This window comes from Salvelinus fontinalis, chromosome 28 (genome assembly GCF_029448725.1).
Source record: "Salvelinus fontinalis isolate EN_2023a chromosome 28, ASM2944872v1, whole genome shotgun sequence".
Classification (NCBI taxonomy): domain Eukaryota; kingdom Metazoa; phylum Chordata; class Actinopteri; order Salmoniformes; family Salmonidae; genus Salvelinus; species Salvelinus fontinalis.
Genome location: NC_074692.1, coordinates 1,099,893 through 1,111,740, shown reverse-complemented (window position 1 = coordinate 1,111,740; position 11,848 = coordinate 1,099,893).

Sequence of the window (11,848 nt, the reverse complement as noted above, 5' to 3'; positions counted from 1 at the left end):
GCTATTTTCACTGCCTCCACATAGGAGACCTGCTGGATGGCTCTGATCCTAGCTACTGCGACCTCCTTCATTTGTATAGGGCACTCCGGGACCTTCCCATCACATTTACAACAATATGCTTCACCGGACTCTTCAACTACTACATATTTATTCCTTCGACAAACACTTGCCACATGTCCAAACTTTTTACAGTTATAGGACTGCAGCGGCTTCTGCACTTCTCACCGCATATCTCACATACCCAAGTTTTGAATAAGTTGGGAGAACCACTTCATCAAACAATAGGCTTTGCTCCCTCTTTCTGTCTATCATTTGATTCAAGCAACGTGCATCTACCACTCCAACGAGACACCAGAGATGACACCTTTAACCGGTGCCCGACTCTAAAAATCATAGCTTTCCACATCAAACGTCGACGTCTTGTTGAGCCACAGAGCTCACTCCTTTAGAAATTTTGATACACACAAAATCAGCATCACCGCTCCTGGTCACTCTGACTGATTCCACTTTACCCAATTCATCCTTCACCGTCTTCGAGACTGCAAACGGGTCACTCAAAAAATACGCACTCCAATCGCACTCCAACCATGAACCATAAACTACTGTTCACTTCTTCACCATCATCCACTCATTCTCACCAACTGTACTCGCGCCAAAAGAATCACACAACACTTCCTCTTCCACCATTGCTCCTCCAGTCATCCCCAGGACTCCCTCGCTCTTTGCTGTGAAAGATGCAAGAGTTTTTGTTCTCGAAGTAGCACCCATATTGTTCGCGTTCCAGCACAGTTGTTGAGGTTTTGCTTGCCTGAGGTAGAGTATCTCATGATAAGCTGTAGGCCACACTATCTACCTAGAGAGTTTATATCTGTATTTTTTGTAGCTGTCTACATACCACCACAGACCGATGCTGGCACTAAGACCACACTTAATGAGCTGTATACCGCCATAAGCAAACAGGAAAATGTTCATCCGGGGACTTTAATGCAGGGAAACTTAAAATAGTTTTATGTAATTTCTATCAGCATGTTACATGTGCATCCAGAGGGATATAAACTCTTGACCACCTTTACTCCACACACAGAGACGTGTACAAAGCTCTCCCTCACCCTCCATTTGGCAAATCTGACCATAATTCTATCCTCCTGATTCCTGCTTACAAGCAATGATGAAATCAGGAAGCACCAGTGACTCGGTCTATAAAAAAGTGGTCAGATGAAGCAGATCCTAAACTACAGGACTGTTTTGCAATCATACACTGGAACATGTTCCGGGATTCTTCCGATGGCATTAAGGAGTACACCACATCAGCACTGACTTCAACAATGAGTGCATCTATGACATCGTCACAACAGTGACTGTGTGTACACACCCCAACGGGGAGCCATGGATTACAGGCAACATACGCACTGAGCTAAAGGTTGGAGCCGCCGCTTTCAAGGAGCAGGACTCTAACCCAGAAGCTTATAAGAAATCCCCGTATGCCCTCCGACGAACCAGCGTCAATACACGACTAAGATAGAATCGTACTACATCGGCTCCGATGCTCGTCGGATGTGGCAGGACTTGCAAACTATTACAGACTACAAAGGGAAGCACAGCCAAGAGCTGCCCAGTGACAAGAGCCTACTAGACGAGCTAAATAACTTCTATGCTCGCATCGAGGCAAGTAACACTGAAACATGCTTGAGAGCATCAGCTGTTCCGGGCAACTGGGTGATCACACTCTCCTCAGCCAATGTGAGTAACACCTTTAAACAGGTCAACATTCACAAGGCCGCAGGGCCAGATGGATTACCAGGATGTGTACTCCGAGCATGCGCTGACCAACTGGCAAGTGTCTTCACTGACATTTTCAACCTCTCCCTGTCTGTAATACCAACATGTTTCAAGCAGACCACCATAGTCCCTGTGCCCAAGAACACTTAGGTAAACTGCCGAAATGATTACCAACCGGTAGCACTCACGTCTGTAGCCATGAAGCGCTTTGGAAGGCTGGTCATGGCTCACATCAACACCATTATCCCAGAAACCCTAAACCCACTCCAATTTGCATACCGCCCTAACAGATCCACAGATGATGCAATCTCTATTGCACTCCACACTGCCCTTTCATACCTGGACCAAAGGAACACCTATGTGAGAATGCTATTCATTGACTACAGCTCAGCTTTCAACAGCATAGTGCCCTCAAAGCTCATCACTAAATTAAGGACCCTGGAAATAAACACCTCCCTCTGCAACTGGATCCTGGACTTCCTGACGGGCCGCCCCCAGGTGGTAAGGGTAGGTAACAACACATCCGCTACGCTGATCCTCAACACGGGGGCCCCTCAGGGGTGCGTGCTCAGTTCCCTCATGTACTCCCTGTTCACTCATGACTGCACGGCCAGGCATAACTCCAACACCATCATTAAGTTTGCCCATGACACAACAGTGGTAGGCCTATAGGGAGGAGGTCAGAGACCTGACCGTGTGTTGCAAGGACAACAACCTATCCCTCAACGTGATCAAGACTAAGGAGATGATTGTGGACTACAGGAAAAGGAGGCCCGAGCACACCCCCATTCTCATCAACGGGGCTGTAGTGGAGCAGGTTGAGAGCTTCAAGTTCCTTGGTGTCCACATCACCAACAAACTAATGTGGTCCAAGCACATCAAGACAGTCGTGCCCATCAAGAGGGCACGACAAAACCTATTCCCACTCAGGAGACTTAAAAGATTTGTCATGGGTCCTCAGCATCCTGACTGGTTGCATCACTGCCTGGTATGGCAACTGCTCGGACACCGACCGCAAAGCCCCACAGAGGGTAGTGTGTACTGCCCAGTACATCACCGGGGCCAAGCTTCCTGCCATCCAGGACCTCTATACCAGGCAGTGTCAGAGGAAGGCCCTAAAAATTGTCAAAGACTCCAGCCACCCTAGTCATAGACTGTTCTCTCTGGTATCGCATGGCAAGCGGTACCGGAGCGCGAAGTCTATGTCCAAGAGGCTTCTAAACCACTTCTACCCCCAAGCCATAAGACTCCTGAACATCTAACCCAGACTATTTGCACCCCCCCCCCATATTCTACGCTGCTGCTACTCTCTGTTATTATCTGTGCATAGTCACTTCAATAACTCTACCTACATGTACATATTACCTCAATTACCTCGACACCGGTGCCCCCGCACATTGACTCTGTACCGGTACCCCCAGTATGTAGCCTTGCTATTGTTATTTTACTGATTTGATTTGATTTATATTTGACATAATGCAAATGAACAATGGGTGTGAGGAGGCATAGGGTATATGTTTTGTCTGAATGAACAAGAATAGATGAGTAAGTAGATGTATAGAGGGGTGTAAATGTGTCTGAGAAGAAGGGAAAAGATGGGAGGTTGGGATAAACTTGGCCTGGGTGGGTAAGAAAGGGTAAGGATTGGGGGTGGGTGAGAAAGGGCAAGGATGGGAGGTGGGGATAAGCTTGACTTTGGGGGAAAGGGGGAGTGAGGATGGTGGGACAAGCTTGGCTCAGTTGGGTAAGGTAAGATGGAAGGTAAGCTTGGTTTAGGTGGAGTAAACAGGGAAGAACTGGGTAAACCTGTAGAAAAAGGAATATGAGTTCTGGACAGATTAAGAAAGGATTTCGAATCATTGGTTTTCCTTTTTTGTCATCACAACTAAGATTTAATGGTGGTTATTGGTGAGACTGGAGAGGGGCTGTATCTGGGAGATTGGGATGGGGTGACTGGGAGGGCATCAGACACTTCTCTAAGGTGTTCGTGGGGCCTCCACTCGTCCCATTTCAGTATCTTGGAGGACCCACTCACCCAAGTAGACCCCCACCAGCCACTATACTTTAATTTAATTTATAAGGTAATACAAACTAACCACAGTACTTAGTGGCAGTCTTTCTTCAAATTAATGCACAATGTATCTTTTTTTTGGTACATTAGGAGAGGACTCCTTGAGGAGCTAAAAAAAACATTAAAAGGCATAGCGCCTCAACTACAAAGACTTACTTTACTTTATGTTTTTTAGTTTTTTGCGTGTTTTTTTGTCAAATGTCTGCTCAGACCACATGTCCACACGCTCTATATATGTAATGTATACTGTCACACCCTGATCTGTTTCACCTGTCTTTGTGATTGTTTCCACCCTCCTCCAAGTTTTATTCATCTTCCCCATTATCCCCTGTGTATTTATACCTGTGTTCTCAGTTTGTCTGTTGCCAGTTCATCTTGTTTGTCAAGTCAACCAGCGTTTTTTGTCTCAGCTCCTGCTTTCCACAGTCTCTCGTTTTCTCGCCCTCCTGGTTTTGAACCTTGCCTGTCCTGTCTCTGAGCCCGCCTGCCTGACCACTCTGCCTGCCCCTGACCCTGAGCATGCCTGCCGTCTTGTAACTTTGCCCCACCTCTGGATTACCGACCTCTGCCTGACACGACCCTGAGCCTGCCTGCCGTCCTGTACCTTTCCCCCACTACTCTGGTTATCGACCCCTGCCTGCCTTGACCTGTCGTTTGCCTGCCCTGTTGCTCTAATAAACATTGTTACTCCGACACAGTCTGCATCTGGGTCTTACCTTCAAACCTAATAGTACGAACTGGCCATGACTGACCCAGCAGCCCCGGGCCAGCTGCGCGATAATATCTCCTCCCAAGGAGCCACCACCGGGAGGCACGAGGAACTGCTTCGTGGCCTTATGGAGGGGGTCCAAAGGTTGGAACGCCATGACCGGGCATTGGACAGTTTGTTGGAGCAATTCCGCGGGTTGTCTGGGAGGTATCCCCATAGCCCCTCAGTAACCCAGCTGCTAGCAGCGCTGTCTCATCGGCCACTCCACCTTCTCGGGAGCCCCATTTACCCCCCCCCCCCCCCCCCAGAACGCTTCAATGGAGAGCCGATCACCTGTCTGGCATGTCTATCTCAGTGTGCCCTCATTTTTGTGCTTCAGCCCTCCTCCTTCCCCTCGGATTGCTCCAAGATAGCCTATCTCATCACGTTGATTTCCGCAAGGGCTCTCACCTGGGCTACTGCTGTATGGGAACAACAGCTGGCCATATGCGTTCATATGGAAAGGTTCGTGGGAGAGGTGATGTCACTTTCTGACCATAGTTCTTTTGTATTTTCTTTGTTTTAGTGTGGTCAGGGCGTGAGTTGGGTGGGTTATCTATGTTTTGTGTTTCTGTGTTGGTTTTCTCGTTTGGCCTGATATGGTTCTCAATCAGAGGCAGGTGTTAGTCATTGTCTCTGATTGGGAACCATATTTAGGCAGCCTGTTTTCTGTTGTGTATTGGCGGGTGGTTATATTTTCAGTCTTTGTGTGTCTGCACCAGACAGAACTGTTTTCGGTTGTTTCTTTGTTGTTTTGTTATTCAGTGTTCTATTTTGATTATTATTAAATATCATGAACACTTACCACGCTGCACCTTGGTCCTCACCTTCTTCCACCAACGACAGCCGTTACAGATGAAAAAGTTTTTTTACGCCCTGTTCTCCAGGAGAGAAGCTGCCTGGAAGCTGAGTCACTGCCCAACTCAAATGTTGTGGTTTCGTACATGTTTGTGGAGGATGAGGCATACCCCCTACGGACTGACCTGATGAAGCCCTATCCATTTAGACAGATGGACCACGACCAGAGAATCCTAAACGAATGCCTCTCAAGGGCATGGAGAGTAGTTGAAAATGCCTTTGGCATCCTCGCTAACTGGCTGAGGGTGTTTAGGTCCACCATCTGCCTTGAACCAGACAAGGCTTCCCTCTGCATACACAACTTCCTCATAGAGTGCATACATGCCACCAGCATTTGCAGAGTGGGAGGATGCTGACCACAGGGTCATCAAGGGAGCCTGGAGGAGACATGGACTGGGTGTTCTGCAGCCAGTGGAGCCTAGAAGGGAACTTAACCCCACAATTAGTTCAAAAGAACAATGCAACCTGCTTAGGGATGATTTTGTATCACCTACAGGTCAGGTTCCATGACAAGAGGATCACATTTAAGTCAATGAAAGGAAAATACCTGTCTATTTGTGGAAAAATCACCCTGATTAACTCTTTAGTCATATCACAGTTGACCTATTTGCCTATGGTCTTGCTTACAAGCAATCAAGCAGAAAAAATTGAAAGGGCCTTTTTTTATGAATATGAGTTCGGAGGGCAGAAATTATAAAATATTAAATCATTAGACCTCTCACTAAAGGCATCAGTCATACAAAAGTTATACTTAAAACCAAACTGGTTCTCTAGCAGATTAGTAAGAATGTCTAACACCATGTTCAAGAGTGGCTTTTTTCCCTTATTTCAGATTAATACCTCTCACTTTCAGTTATTTGAAAATGAACTAATCTCCTAAATATCACTATTTTTAAAACAGGCCATAGAAAGTTGATTGCAGTTTCATTTAAGGTACAAAACAATGTACAGCTGTGCCACATAGATTGCAAAATAGTTGGGAAGAGATTTTCGATGTACCGATTCCATGGCACATGGTTTATGAACTGATACGCAAAACAACACACGGATTCAAAATGATTATACAAAATTCTTGCAACCAATAGAATGTTATATATATGGGGGATAGAAACATTCCAGCTCTGCAGATTTAGCTGCGAGTAGACAGAATCGTTAGATCATTTGTTTTGGTACTGTCCATATGTAGCTTGATTTTGGTCTCAGGTCCAGGAATAGCTGAAGAATTGCAACATTTACCTGGAGCTAACTCTGCAGATAGCATGACTGGGTGATTTTAAAAGTCATAGTCAATCAATCAATACTAATACTTTTAGCAAAAATGCTTATCTTTAATTTACAATCTGTAGAAACTATGAGAATCGAAAAATTACAGGACAGTTAAAAACATACATGGCAAATAGAAATCCAATATGGATGGTGTTAAGAAATAGATGGGAAGGGTTGAGTGGAGCTGAAGGGTGGGACTAATAACAACAAGATAACTAATGTAAAATATACTGTGTCCGTAAAATCTATATAAACTCAGCAAAAATAGAAATGTCCCTTTTTCAGGACCCTGTCTTTCAAAGATAATTAGTAAAAATCCAAATAACTTCACAGATCGCCTATGGGCACAAACCCACCGTCGCTGAACCAGTGTTCTTCACTGACGTATCGCGGTTTTGTCTCACCAGGGGTGATGGTCGGATTCGCATTTATCGTCGAAGGAATGAGCGTTACACCGAGGCCTGTACTCTGCAGTGGGATTGATTTGGAGGTGTAGGGTCTGTCATGGTCTGAGCCGTTGTGTCACAGCATCATCGGACTGAGCTTGTTGTCATTGCAGGCAATCTCAATGCTGTGCATTACAGGGAAGACATCCTCCTCCTTCATGTGGTACACTTCCTGCAGCCATACTACTCGTTCTGTACGTGATTTCCTGCAAGACAGGAAGGTCAGTGTTCTACCATGGCCAGCGAAGAGCTCGGATCTCAATCCCATTGAGCACGTCTGGGACCTGTTGGATCGGAAGGTGGGAACTAGGGCCATTCCTCCGAGAAATGTCCGGGAACTTGCAGGTGCCTTGGTGGAAGAGTGGGGTAACATCTCACAGCAAGAACTAGCAAATCTGGTGCAGTCCATGAGGAGGCGATGCACTGCAGTACTTAAATGCAGCTGGTGGCCACACCAGATACCGACTGTTACTTTTGCTTTTGACCCCCCCCCCCCATTGTTCAATGACACATTATTCATTTTCTGTTAGTCACATGTCTGTGGAACTTGTTCAGTTTATGTCTCAGTTGTTGAATCCTGTTATGTTCATACAAATATTTACACATGTTAATTAAGTTTGCTGAAAATAAACGCAGTTGACAGTGAGAGGACGTTTCTTTTTTTGCTGAGTTTAGTAAAAAAATAAATAATAATAAGATATGTACAGTATACCATGTATAAGAGGAAAGTAATTTTACAATGAGAGAGAGATAGATTTGTTGTTTGTTGTTCATAGTTGTAATCAGATACAACTGTGACTGCATCCCAAATGGCACCCTGATCTCTATATACACACTAAAAACAAATGGTTTTATATAGTGCCAAATGAGGGTTATTTGACTTGTAGCCATATTGGAAGCCTTTTGGTGCTTTATGGAAACTTCTTTAAACAACCATGCTCATCAGGTTCTAAATAGAACCTGTATAGTGCTATAAAAAAAACTTTCCTAAATGTATTTAAAGAACCATTAAAAAAAGTGTTCCTCTATGGTTAGAACCCTGTTTGGGGCTATATGTGTGCAATAATAGTGTTTAAGATGATTTTTGAATGACATACTCATCTCTGTATCCAAAACATACAATTATCTGTAAGGTCCCTCAGTCGAGCAGTGAATTTCAAACAACGAAGACCAGTTTTCCAATGCCTCGCAAAGAAGTGCACCTACTGGTAGATGGGTACGAAAAAAAGCAGACATTGAGCATGGTGAAGTTATTAATTACACTATGGATGGTGTATCAATACACACAGTCACTACAAAGATACAGGTGTCCTTCCTAATTACGTTGCTGGAGATGAAGGAAAGCGCTTAGGGATTTCACCAGGATGCCAATGGTGACTATAAAACAATTACATAGTTTGATGGCTGAAGATGGATCAACAACATTTTAGTTAATATTAACCTAAATGATAGAGGGGAAAGAAGGAAGCCTGTACAGCATAAATATATTCCAAAACATGCATCCTGAAATTAACTTAATGTCCTGAATACAAAGCGTTATGTTTGGGGCAAATCCAACACAACACTTCGCTGAGTACTACTCTTAATATTTTCAAGCATAGTGGTGGCTGCATCATGTTATGAGTAAGCTTGTCATTGGCAAGGGAGTTTTTTAGGATAAAAAGAAACTAAATGGAGCTAAGTACAGGCAAAATCCTGGTACAGTCTGCTTTCCAACAGATGCTGGAAGACAAATGGACCTTTCAGCAGGGCAATAACCTAAAACACAAGGCCAAATATACACTGGAGTGGCTTACCAAGACGACATTGAATGTTCCTGAATGGCCTAGTTATAGTTTTGTATTAAATCAGCTTGAAGATCTACGTCAACAACCAACTTTGTGCTAATGTGCAAATACTGTACAATCCAGGTGTGCAAAGCTCTTAGAGACTATCCCAGAAAGACTCACAGCTGTAATTGCTGCCAAAGGTTATTTAACATGTATTGACTCAAGAGTGTGAATACTTACGTAAATTTGATATTTATTTATTTTAATTTCAATACATTTGCAAACAATTAATTATGTGATATTGGGTGTTGATGGGTGAGATTTTTTTTTTATCAGTTTGAATTCAGGCTGTAACAACAACAAAATGTGGAATAAGTCAAGGGGTATGAATACTTTCCTTTGTTATGGTTCACTATAGAACCTTTATGGAGAATGGTTCTATAAAGAACCTTTCTCAATCTCAAAGGTTCTTTGTAGAACCTTACAGTTTTTTCTATTCTGGTTTAATAGCCATATTATATTGTACAAATTCCATAGGTTTTATTATTGTCTTTATTAACAAGTTGAATCAGGTGTGCTATAGCGGTTCCTCCTTTAAAAGTTGAGTCATACTGCAACACACCTTGCGGGCTGCTGCAGCACTCTGTGGCACGTTATTTATTCTGTTAATGCGAGTTAGTGCTAGTTTGACGACCAGAGGGCATCTTTGAGAAGCATTTGATAGTCTTCCATATTGACATTACCAGAGAATTTAAAACCTTTTTTGTAATAACATAGTATATGGGATTCATTTGATTAATTAAACCCTCAGTGTTTCCGTTAGGATGGAATGGAAAATATGGCTGTCACGTTCTGACCTTAGTTCTTTTGTTATTTCTTTGTTTCAGTATGGTCAGGGCGTGAGTTGGGTGATCTATGTTCGTTTTTCTATGTTGGTTTTTTCGTTTGGCCTGGTATGATTCTCAATCAGAGGCAGGTGTTGTTAGTTGTCTCTGATTGAGAATCATACTTAGGTAGCCTTTTTCCACCTGTGTTTCGTGGGTGCTTATTTTCTGTCTTTGTGTATGTTACCAGACAGGACTGTTTCGTTTCGTGTCATTCTCTTTTATCGTTAGTTTTGTTGTTTTGTTCGAGTTTCGTTTTCATTAAAAGGCATAATGAATACTTACCACGCTGCACCTTGGTCCTCCGATCCTTACTACTCCTCCTCGTCAGGATTGGAAGATTCTAAATTACAATCTAAGGGGCATAACATTTCCACACCCTAATTGTAGTGTCACCGAACTTTCAATTGAGCGTACTTGCTCTTTGCCTTCTCTACTTCTCTACCGGAAGTTGATGCTGTTGTTATGCAACCTCTTTCTAGCTCGTTAGCATAACACATGACTAGTTAGACATTGTTCGACTTTTGGTGTGTTCTTAAATTCAATCTGGAGTGCCTGCACTCATAAACTCAGAGCGTTGTCAGATTGTCCGTTTGTAAATTCAGACCGTTTTGCTCTCCGAGCATGCACTGGAAGTTCGGGCTGAGGAGTAGGGCTGATTTGAACATTCTGGCCTTACAACGGCAGTCAAGCACCCAAGCTAACGTTCCAGATACTAATGAGACCACTCTGACAGTTTTACTCACCCTAGCAGAGCTGTTTAGGCAGTTTTCGTATTAACCAGAGCGTTGGTGACTGTATCTGTGCTGCTGGAAACAATTGAATTATGCTTTTTTTGCCAACGTTTCCTGACACCGGCCATATTCAACGGGTGTTGAGCGCTCGTACATTCATTATTCTGCACTTCGGTATACTCAGATGAGAGTGCTCTGAAATCGGAGTAGATAGCCAGAGCGAATTTACGAAACACACCCTAATATCCATTGAGAAACGCACAACGACTATACCATTTAGCTAAGCTAAGAATGACGGGAATAATCAAGTCAATAAACGCTGGGTAGTTAGCCTATAGCTAATATACTGTCAAGTTTGATGTATAACTACTAACGTTAGGTAGATAGCTGACATACCGGTAAATACTGCTGTAATGATATGCTATGTGGTTTGTAAGGACAGTGTACCTAACAAATTGTCAGCCAACATAACGTGTAAGGTAACTTATTTGAAAGGTCATTACTTTATTACATTGAGTAGCAAGCTTCAGCGTGGACACGCTCTATCGGCTTGAGCATGCTTTTGGTGCACAGTCAATAGCACGCTGAACTTCGGGCAAGAAGGTGGAGGGTTCGAAACCTGCTCCCTGCTTGTTTCATTTGAAGTCGTGCACAATTATTTGTTTATTATTTTGTTTATATTGCCCATTCATTGTCAGTTACAGACACAGTAGTGCATTGGGACCCAAAAGCATAATCAATGATCTAACTCCCCCTTGGTCGGCAAATCTGGTCTGTGATGGGGGGTGGGAGTTTCAGACATAGCTCGGCTATTAGACTATTTTTTAGTAAAGATTGAATAGTCTATTGTGCAGCTATTAGCACCCCTCACCAACTTGCAACAAATTGTTGTTACTCCCATTTGGTTCCTCGCCCTCTTCCAAGCGTCATTCTCTGCCTGATTGGCTCGCTTGTGGGTGTGCTGGCAGGATATGGCAGCATCTTCAGTTGTGTGTCAATAATTCTGCATAGCAAGTTGTATGAAGGTCTGGTTAATCACAGGCAAATTGTTATATGCTATGTCTTTTTGCCGAGAGCAAAACCTTTTTCTTTTCAATCAAAAATAATTGTTCTGAAAGCAACTTTTTATTTTCAATCAAAAATAATTGTTTTGAAAGCAAAAACGAGGCTTCAAAGTAAAAATAAATAAATGTTGCAATCAAATATTTTGTAATAGAGCACAAAATATTATGCATTTTATTCCCAAAAATATTTTGAGAACAAAAAATGTATTTGAAAACAAAACTCCAATTT